General features: G+C 65.9%; 1 protein-coding gene across 1 annotated transcript in view; it reads left to right on the forward strand.

The window, feature by feature from the left end:
- Positions 1–10,112, forward strand: part of DENND3 (DENN domain containing 3) — a 210,458-nt gene extending 200,346 nt beyond the window's left edge. Inside the window, exon 24 of the transcript XR_009449617.1 lies at positions 10,097–10,112. The gene's annotated coding sequence lies outside the window, so the exon portion shown is untranslated. The remainder of the gene's footprint in view (positions 1–10,096) is intronic.
- The last annotated feature ends 616 nt before the right edge of the window (positions 10,113–10,728 follow it).

Consider the following 10,728-nt stretch of genomic DNA (forward strand, 5'->3'; position numbering starts at 1 on the left):
AGTGCGTGGCCGTAGGGAGCCAGCGGGCAGGGCTGTCCCCGCAGGTCTGGCCGGGACCCGCTGGGCCGGCTCTGGGCTGGAGGAGATGACGGCTCCCCAGTCCTAACAGCTGCTGCCGCCTGTGATGCGTGCAGTGTCACCGAGGGCGGGAGCAGAGGGTGGGGTGGGGGGCAGCCCGGCTCTGCCCGCGCCCAGTGCCAGGCCTCAGGGAAGCCGCCCCGCCCCGCCTGTGGGCCCCGCTTTCCACACGGGTCACATGGAGGCGATGCTTGTCCCACGCGCCTGGGGGCTGGGAGGTGCCGCACACCGGGAGGCGCCGAACAGCCACGGGCGGGGCAGCCGCTCCGGGACCACAGGCTCCTCATCTCCCACACGGAGGAGACCTGGCCGGGACCCACCAGCAGGCGAGTCTGGCCTCAAACGTCACCTGGGCCCTGAGGCCGGGGCGTGACAGGGCCGGCGTGGGCGAGAAAGGGCCGTTTCTTTCAGGGGAGAAAGTCCGCCTGACTTTGAAGAGCTATGCCCGCCCGCCCGCCGCCCGCACAGAGAGCAGCTGCGCAGAGTCTGAAAGAGTTTCCTCCCCCCAAAGCGCTCGGGGGTGCTTCTCCCTCCGTGAATGGAGGAAAGAAACGGTGCTGAGTAGCGAGTAATTACCCAAATTGAGGCGGAAATCAGTCGTGAAAGGGAGAGAAACGAAGAGGCCCAGCCAGGAAACGTCCCCTCCCCCGGGCCCTTCGCCTGGGCCCCACCTGTTGCTCCGCCTGCCCAGCCTGCCCGCTGCCTCCAGGCTGGCCCCCAGGATTGCCACGGCCCATGACCACGCGCTGCACCGTCCTGGGGCAGTGGCTACGGGGAGCCGCCCTGCCCTGTTCGGTGTGTCGGTGTCCCAGCTGACTTGAGGCGGGGGAGACTTCCCAGGTGACCCGGCCCCAGCAGGTCACCCCCCCGCACCTGAGGGTCTCTGGGGTCGGGCGGCACCCTCTGCAGCCTGACAGAAGCTCAGAACGCCACGAGGCGGTTGACTAGCTGGGCGAGTTCACTCCTGGGCGTGGAAAAGCAGGAAGAGGCCTGGGTTCTTCAGAGCCCGAGGCTCGAGGCCCCGTGGTGCCCGGCTCTGGGCCGCGGCGGGGATTTTAAGACTTTACTTTTTTATGTTTTTAGAGCAGGTTTGGGTTTACAACACGCTTTGAGCGGAAGGTAGAGGTTTCCCAGGCGCCCGGGGCCCCTCACACGCACAGCCTGCCCCGTCTCCGCGGCGATACATTCGTTACGACCCATGGACCTGCGCCCACACATTGCAGCCACCGAGTCGCGCTCCACAGCCGGTCCCTCTGCGGGCCCTGCCCTGTGGGTTTGGACAAATGACCAAGGACGTGAACCCGCCATTACGGGAGCACGCAGGGGTCCCACAGCCCCCCCAACCTCTGCCGGCTGCGCGGGGACCGCGGGGGAAGGGCTGGTCCAGGGCCCGTGCTCAGTTGGCGCTCCGTAAAGGCTCGCCCCGGCACTGCGCTTGGGTTTGGGGTGGGCCTGGGCCTGTTGCCCGGCATTGCCCTGCAGGAGGCTGGGACCTGAGGCTGGGGAGGGCCCGCAGGGGCTGCCGGCAGAGCCATGGGGGGCGGAGGGGCACAGGGGGACACGGTGCTCAGCGGCGCTCACAGTGACACTTGGAAGCGGGCAGGCCTGGGCTCACTTAGCATGTGAGTGCCGCCAGCGCGTGCTCCCAGGGCCAGCGGACGCCTTCGCGCCATCAGCTGGGCGGCAGCAGCTGCCAGGGGATGTGCAGGCAGGGCTGGGGCGCCCGAGGGATGCTCACCGCCCAGCTTCCTCCTCCTGCCCCGGGGGGTAGCGGACATCCCTGGACCCTGAACACCCCCCACACCACATGTTGGGTCAGAGCTGATATCCCAACCCTGGACCCGCCTCCCCCCCAGCTGTCATTCTAGTCTTCCCTGTGACACCCCAGCCACCTCACTCCAAACCTGGCTGGCCTCCCCCGGGGGCCGGGTTGTGTGTGTGTGTGTTGGGGGGGGGGGAGGGGCTGTGCAGGGGGGGCTGTGAGCGAGACACCCGGAGCCGCTGGTCCCCAGTGCTGTGCAGCGGGAGGGAGGGAGCCGAGTGGCTGGCAGGGAGATCTGTCTGACCTTTGCCTTGGCGGCCGGTCGCCTGGGCTGCAGGTGCCAGGTGACTGGCCCGTCCAGCCCCCAGGGAGTCTTCCTAAGCCGTCGCTAAGGTTACGTGCTGATCCTGGGCCACCGGGCGGATCTCAATGGCCCGAGAGCCGGCCCAGAGAACCACCGTCCGGGAACGCGGCCGACAGGCTTCCTCTGGCGTCAGTGCTGGTGAAGGGGGGGCCCTACTTCTCGCTCAGGGTGCTCGGGCGACGCACCCCACAGTTCTCCTGGGAGTAGTAGCCGCCACGCCCTGAGTGTATTGGTCTGAGGTTTGGGACCAGGGCCTGGCATGGTTCTCGCCGGCCATGCTGAGCCAGGGAAACGCCAGGGCAGCCCTTCCTGTTGACCCGCCCCCTGGGGAGCTGCCCCCAGTGCCGGGCGAGGCGACGGCTGCCTTCTCTGCTGGGCGGCCGCAGAGGGCAGGGACGCCTCCCTCCTGGGCTCTGGCCCTGCTTCGGCCGATGGTGCGGGAGCCAGCGAGGCTTGCCAAGGGCCTGAACGTTGGGCTGTGCCCTGCCTGGAAGCCCTTGGGGACCCAGGAACTGCCACGTGTGAGTGACACATGGCCCAGGCGCCTCCGGGACCCTGGGGACAGCCGGCCAGATGCCAGCCGTGGGAGTGAGGTGTGTACGTGCACCTGCACCCGTCAGCCCGGCTGGCATCGTGCGGGCCAGAGAGGACCCTGCCGGCCGGGCCCTGTCCCAACGGCCAACCCACAGCATTGCGGACGGATAAATGATATTGTCTGAGGCGCCTTCGTTTGGGCCGTCAGCTAACCGGTACACGGTGCCCGATCCCCGTCACTGCTCGGAGAGCCCTCACGGTGCCAGTGTCGGGCTCCCTGTGGGGAAGTGGGAGAGAACCCACTCAGAGGCAGGAAGGCGTGGGTCAGACCCTGGTGGGCCCGCCCCCGGCCCAGGCGTGTCCCTTCGCGGCTCCGAGGCTCAGGTGGAGAACGAGGATGGAAATACGGGCTTCTCAGGCTCACCGGCGATGACACATCCCTAAGGAATTTACCCTCTTAGCCGAGGCCCCCACAGGAAATGGGAGCCAGCGTCCTTCTAACGGGGCTGAGAACCTCCTGCCCACACCCTGCCCCCCGCCCGCTGCAGGACCACGTGCTGGGGGACGCTGCTCCCCCGTTATTTCTGGGAATATTCTCATTCATTGTTCAACTTGGCATTTGTTGTGGACGTTCCAAGAGCAGTCAGGCAAGATAAACGTGCATGTGCAGCCCCCACGGCAGCTCGCCTCCCCTGGCTGCGGCTTCCATCCTCGGCCAGGGCAGGAGGCGGACGGCGGGAGCTGCCGGCCCGGGAGCCACAAGCTGCTGCAGGGAGATAAAGCCCTTGGACCGGATGTGAGCGCCGTGCCCTGGGGCCCACGTGTGGCTGTGCCAGGCTGCCTGGCAGTGCGGCGCCCCGGCCCCCGAGCCGTCCGTGCCACCTGGCTCACGCTCAACGCCTTGGGCTTGTCGCTGTCACTATTGCTTTTGTGCCGTTACCTCTGGCCTCGTCTCCCTTCCTGTCTGACGGGGTGAGACACTGCTGCTTGCACTGGGCGGGCCCATGAGCGTGGCCTTGCCGCCTTCTCTGGCTGCCCTGCCCCCTGCGCTATGGGCTCTACGATGCCCCTTGAGTGAGGCCCTGGGTGCGTCCTGCTTCCCGGGCTTGTGCTGGGGCCACGGCGAGGCTGGCCCACGACGGTCCTTCTAGGGAGAAGGGCCCACACGGGAGTCTGCGTTAGGGACGCGCCTCCCACTGAGGGAACTGGGGCTCGAGAGGCAGACAGTCCGGCGGTGGGCCCAGTGGTGGCAGCCGGAAGGTTCTGGGTGTCTGTGGGCCTCACGCTCTGTTTCCATCACAGGGACTGTCCTACGCCCACAGGCGCCCACATTGGCCTGAGCTTGTGCTGGTGCCTGAGCACAATGAGGCGTCGTGGCTGCAGCTGGGCCCGGAGGGTGGGACAGACAGGTGTGTGCCTGTGAGTCTGGGACGCGGTTCCTCTCCTTCCCAGCTGCCTCCGTGGCTCTGGTCCAGCCCACACCAGGGAGGAACCCTGTGGCCCAATGACAGGCTCCCCGGGTGGAGAAGGTAATCCAGGGCCAGGAGGCTCACTACCTCACAGGCCACCCACTGCCTTTACATCTCGCTGATCGGTGAGCAGGTCTTTCCTGAGGCTGAGCCAAGCCACACTCCTCTCCCTGCCCCTGGCTCTGCCCCCGGGAGCCCCCAGATGGCCCTGCCCCGGGCTCTCCCGTGATGAGCCTCCTCCGGGTCACCTGCCTCCAGGCGTGATCAGCTGAAGGCCCAGCCCTGCCCTCAAGGAGGCTCCTGATTTCACCAGCACCTTCCTTCACCCACCCACTCTCTCCGGCTGGGACTCGTGGTGATGAAAATGTGCTTGTACACATACACCCCACACAGGCACATGCACAGACACAGACACAGACATGCAAACACATGGGCATGGCACCTGCATGCAAGTACAAACACATGCACACACAGACACACAGACACACATAGACCCGGCGCACACATGCAGGTGCACACACATGCACACGCACCTCACCTTGGTGTGGAACACAGCCCGTGGCCATGGAGAGGCCGGAGCAGCCCCAGGTGCCAGTCACGTGTGCTGCCTCCTTCGGGGGGAGGGGTCCCTGCAGCTGCCCCGCCCGCCTCTTGCGGCCCGGCCTGAACATTCCCCCGGGAGATGCCGCCAGCTGGCCATTCATTGGCTGCCAAGGGCTCGCTGGGACAGGCCGGGCCTCCTAACCTCCGGGTGGCTCTCCTAGGCCCTCGCCAAGCCTGGGCTGGCACAGGCTGGCAGCTGATGTGTTTATTTGCCCGCGGCGGGGGCGAGCTCGCAGGCTCGGCGGTAATTGGTACATTTTGTAAGCAATCATCTCCTGGCACCTTCTGCCGCAACGTGTGGGCTGCCCGTTCGCGTTAGTCACGGCCCGCGGCCAGGCCCCTGCCTGACAGCCTCATTTCTCTCCCCGGCAAGGACGCAGCCACTCTGGCCCTTAATGGCGTGATCCGTTATCCCGGGCACACTGCTCTCTCCTGGCAAGAGGACGGAGCCAGGCCCGGCGGGCGGACGAGGGGGCGGCAGGCGGGCGGCACCGACTCGGGGCCTGCAGCTGGCCAGGCCCGGCCAGGGTGGCAAGGACTCCTCTGGGCGGAGCCCCGTGTGCTGAGCACCTGGAGTCGGTCCCTCGCAGCCAGGTGGGGCGGCCGCCGGCCACCGGACGGCCTCCTGGAAATGAGGGCGCGTCGGTCAGCACCATGGACAGCGCACGCGGGCAGGCACGGGCGCCTGGGCGGAGGCAGGAAGCAGCTAGGGGCCTGGCGGGGTGTGCAGCCACTTTAGGTCTTGTCCAGGCGTAGAGATGCTGGGCAGCAGCTTCCTGTCGATGACCACACCCACCCAGGGTCAAGGGCGCAGTGACCCGGGGCCGAGGGCCAGCCTCCAGGCCAAGGGAGGAAGGTGGTGGCCTCCCCGGCTCCTGGGCCTGCACGGCAGTGTGTGCAAGGAGAAGCGGAGAGGGGGGCCCCGCGGCCCGGAGGCACCGTGGGCAGGGGGCAGCCTCGGCCCTGCGCCCCTTGGCCAGTGCGTGCCAGTGGCACCTGCTCATGGCGGGTCCTCCCCGGTGCCCTGGGAGCCACAGGGCACAGCACAGGGGCAGCCGGTGGATGGGGCAGGCGTGGTCAGACAGATGCCCACCCCCACCCGGCACCAGGTGCCGGGAGCTCCTGGAGGTGGTGGTCTGGGGGGGCTGCAGGGTGGGCACAGCCCCAGGGAGGGCTCAGGGAGCGCCTGTCCTCCCCTCCCAGCACAGCCTGCTGCCCTCGCCCCGCCATCAGGGGGAGCCGCTCTGAGGACCGGTCTGGGGGACAGGCCTGCCTGGAGGGAAGACTCGCCGTGAAGCATGGAGGGGACCCCTGGGAAGTTGGAGAGAAATACGACTGTCCTCTTAAAACAGCGGGAGCGTCACTCGAGGGCTGTTATGCGCCCTCATAAACCAGGGCTGTCAGTCTCCCTGCAGGGCAGCTGGCGCGTGAGCTCAGAGTCACCTCTGGGAGGACAACGCCCCCCTGGAGACCTGGGAGCCCAGCTGAGGGGGGTGGGCCCTGTCCCAGGAGGCTGGCCGGGGAGGGCCCCGGCCCCGAGGGGATCAGCCGGGTGCGGATCTGAGGAGGGGCCGGTGGGGATGGACGGGTGGGGGCCGTGTAGGAGGAACAGCGAGCCCGCAACCCGCCTGTGCCCTGACTTGGAATTGAACCATCACCTCCTGGTTCATAGGTCAACACTCAACCACTGAGCCACATGGGCTGGCGAGAGTGAACCCTCTTAAAGTGAAAGGGGTGGGTGGTGTCCTGTGAGGAAGCGGCCGGGGTGGGGTGGGGTGGGTGGAGACACATGGAGGCCCCCCACCCCTGCCACGTGCTGGGGCTCACCTGGTCAGCACCTCCCTTCTCGCCTGCACGGGGGCTTGGCTCACGGGGTGACAAGAGCCACTGGAGATGGAAAATCCAGGAAAGCGCTAACACCTTCTCCAAGGACGGTCAGCGGACTATCTAGAACCTTCTGGGAGGCAATGGCCTGCCCTGATGGTAGGTGTGCTGCCCTCTGCCTCCTGCTTTTAGGGTCCCCAGGGACACACTGCTCAGTCACATGCTGAGTCTGCACAGGCCCCGGGAAAAGCCAGCCTGTGGGGTGGGGTGGGGGTGGGGGTGGGGGTGGGGTGGGAAGAGTGAAACCAGTGGTGATCATTATGGAGCTGGTGCAGGTCATGAACTTTAGTCGATTACGACCCATTTCCCTGGGTATTAAACTTCGCTGCCCATTTAATTCCCCTGGTCAGAGTGTTGGTGGCTCTGTCCCTGCTCCTCGGACGCGGCTGCAGGAGGCTGGTCAGTGCCGAGGTTGCCAGGCCTGCCGCGGGGGTGCTGAGCTGCGTGGGCCGAGCTTGGGCCTGGAATCGTGGACGAGGGCTGGTCCTGGGGTCCTTGGGTCCTCATGGCCTGGAGCAAGGCTGGTGACGGTGGGTCCTCAGTGCCCTGGGGAGGCCCTTTGGAGGACGAGTGGGCAGGGCCAGCGATTGTGGGGGGGCTTGGCCGTCTGTGCGCCTCAGGACATGCCAGTCTTGGAGGGAGAGAGGAGCCTCCATGGGCAGTGCCAGCCCTGAGCAGGGCGTTCCATGATGAAGGAGGCCCAGGGGCTCATGGAATCACAGGAGACGGGTATTGAGGGATGAGTAGGAGTTTGTCAGGGAGAGAAAGGGAGAGGCCCTCAGTGGCAGAGGCACCACCGGCTCTGAGGCACCGCGCAGCCCAGAGGAGGAGCAGGAGGGCCGCAGGCGTGCTGAGCGTCCATTGGGGTGGGGGCTCCGGGGAGGCTTCCCGGAGGAGGTGGCTGTGATGCGAGAGCCTGAGGGCTGGGAGGGGTCGAGGTGGGTTTCCAGCTGCAGGAACCCCCCCCCCCCCTGCAGGGCTGCATGAGGCACCTGGGCTCGCAGACGTCCTGGCCCTGGGACACGGCAGGTGCGGGCCCAGCCCCCTCACCTGGCTCCATCTTCAGAAACTTGATCGAATAGCAGTTGGGTCCCTGCCTGCCCTGGGCCCGGGAAGTCGGACTCCTGTCAGTTTGGGGGTGCTCATGGCCCCGTTTCACAATAAAGAAAAGGCTCCCAAAGCCAGTGACTTACTGAAGGTGCCAGCAACCCTGGGCAGAGGACTCTGGGCTTGAACCCAGGTCCTGGTAGCCAGCGCCCTCTGCTTCCGGGAGAGGCTGAGCCCTCAGGTGAGGGGGGACTGGCTCCTTCACTGAGCTCTCGGCTCCAGCCTCGGTTTCCCCATCTGCCAGGTAGGGCCTGACATGGCTGCTCTGTGGGCTCCCTGCCAGCACCCATCTGTCCCTCACGCCCCAGGCGGCTCTCCCTGCCCGTGCCCAGCAGCCCGAGCCCGTCCCCCGCCCCGCCTGGCGCACCCCCTTCCCTGCCAGCACCCGCCTGGCTGCCTGCCCAGGGCTGCGTGCCCCTCGGAGGAGAGCAGGCGTGTTGGTCTCCCTCCAGGAACCAGCCCTGGGGCGAGGAGAAGGCTCCGCTCCCGCTTCCAAAATCCCTGACACCCGCCCCGAGCCGTGGGTGGCAGATGGAAGCTGACAAGCCGAATAAATGAAGGCCGCTTACTTTTCAGCATTCGTCACATTACCCAGCTTGAGACCCCGTTAGGAAGACACGCCAGGCCTGTCGTGGGCGGGGGCTCTCACACTCAGCCTCCCCGTGCCCAGACCAAGCCCTCCGGGTCGCCAAGCCCCCCAGGTCGCCAAGCCCCCCGGGTCGCCAAGCCCCCCGGGTCGCCAAGCCCCCCCCCGGGTCGCCAAGCCCCCCCCCGGGTCGCCAAGCCCCCCGGGTCGCCAAGCCCCCCGGGTCGCCAAGCCCCCTGGGCCGGGCTTGGTTAAATACTCGCTGGTGATTGAGGACTACTGGCGTGTGATTAAGTAATCAGGCTGAGGAGGCTCTGGGAGCCGCCAGGTGCCCGCCCTCGGGGTGCTCGCAGAACCAGCTGGGCCAGAGCCTCCGCTCCTGCCCAGGGAGGAAGCTGGCAGCCTGGGCTCCTCGCAGGCCCCCCACGGCCAGGCCGCCCCCCTGCCTCCAGGCTGCTGTGGCTGCCATGACACGGTACAGAGCCCGCCCTGCCTCACCTGAGCTCAATCCCGGATGGCCGTGACGCCGTTGCCCCATTTTGCTTCCATTTAAAATGTCTGTGTGTTTCCAACCCTCAGCCACCGGCTTCCGCCAGTGGAGGCAGCCTGCGCCCTGGGCGAGGTCACCCCGAGGAGACCAGGGGCCTGTGGCTGCGACAAGGTGGTGGTGAGCACAGGGGCAGGGGTTGGGGCCACACGAAGGCTCCAGGGTCCTCACGGCCTGGCAGGCCACCCCCGGGACCCCGCTCAGAGGAGAGGGACGCCGGCCTGGGCGGGGAGGGGTCCAGGTGCTGAGACTGCGCCCCTAGGGTCGCCCTGGCTCAGCCTGACTGGCTCCCGCTGGCACCGGCCAAGCCCCCTGGGCCACCGCATCAGCCACCAAACTGGAACAGATAAGTCGCCCTCTGCGGGTCTCCCCGTGCTGTGCGCTTCCTCCTCCTCCAGAGGGAGCCACCGAGGCGGAGGAGGGCGGTGCGCGAGGCGGTCTCACTAGGCGCCTCCCAAAGCCAGTGCTGGGTGTTCGCGTGGATGTTGGACGAGAGGTCCGGCTCGTTCTTCCAAAAACACACAGTCCAGTGGCTCTTCGTTCCCAACAACAGGAAGGCAATGGAAACGAACTCTCCATTTCTCACCCCGCAGATGGGCACACCCTCCAGAGGCACTGGGCCGGGCTGGGAGCAGGGGCTGCACCTGAGGTGGGTGTGGAAGCGGCAGCATCGGGGAGGGATCTGTGTTGTCCCCACAGGTGGGGAGACACGGGGACCCGCAGCCCCAGCTCGGTAACTCGGTCACACCCGCCACCGGCACAGCGACCTACATATACCATGGCTCCCGGGGCAGAGCCCGCAGGCAGAGGGTGGGAGGGCCTGGGTTATGGCGCCCGGGCTGCTGGGACGCCAGGCAGCTCTGAGCGAGAGCGAGAGGGAGAGCGAGAGCGACCTGCGTGCTGCTGTGAAGGTCTTCAGAGCATGAGGCCAAGTGAGAAGCAAAATACAGGCCTGCAGGGGTGGGGGGAGGAATGGGTCAGCATGTGCTTTTATTTACATAAACAAACAAAACATGACACAGCTGATGAGGGAACTGGGTGTAGCAGACATCTTTAAGGTCATGCTGAGCTTTGAACTTCAAGCTAACACCCGGCCGGCTGGTGCGGCCCAGTGGATTGAGCATCGATCTGTGAACCAAGAGGTCCCGGGTTTGATTCCCAGTCAGAGCACAGGCCTGGGTTGTGGGCTCGATCCCCAGTAGGGGGCGTGCAGGAGGCAGCCAATCAATGAGTCTTTCTCATCATTGTTCTTTCTATCTCTCTCTCCCTCTCTCTTCCTCTCTGAAATCAATTTATATATATATATATATATATATATATATATATATATATATATATATAGCTATCATCTGGTGCATTAAAAAGTTAAAGCCTCGGTAATAGCTTGAGATTCAGGTCAGTGTTTCGCTCATCTCTGTCTCCCCTCCCCCTTCTCAATGGCACCCTCCCCCTTCTCCGTGGCACCACCCCCCCCCCGCATCCTTTGAAGCCCAGCTCCTCCCTACGCCCCGCCAGCTGTCATCACTGTCTCCCTGCGTCTCCATAACGCATGTCTATACGTTTATTAAAGCATTTATTTCGCTCAGCCTTCCACAATAGTTAGTAATTAACCTGCCTGTCTCCCCCAAATGACACGGGTGGCTTGGGGTGCCAGGCTCTGTTCCACCCCCTCCTGGCTGCAGGGCTCTCAGCCGGCCCCCCACCCGGGAAGGTCTGGGAGCCAGGGACCCCCAGGCAGGGCAATAGGGTGCAGGGAACAAGCAAACAGGTGCTCAGCACCCAGAACAGGAAGAG

This window comes from Myotis daubentonii, chromosome 17 (assembly GCF_963259705.1).
Source record: "Myotis daubentonii chromosome 17, mMyoDau2.1, whole genome shotgun sequence".
Classification (NCBI taxonomy): domain Eukaryota; kingdom Metazoa; phylum Chordata; class Mammalia; order Chiroptera; family Vespertilionidae; genus Myotis; species Myotis daubentonii.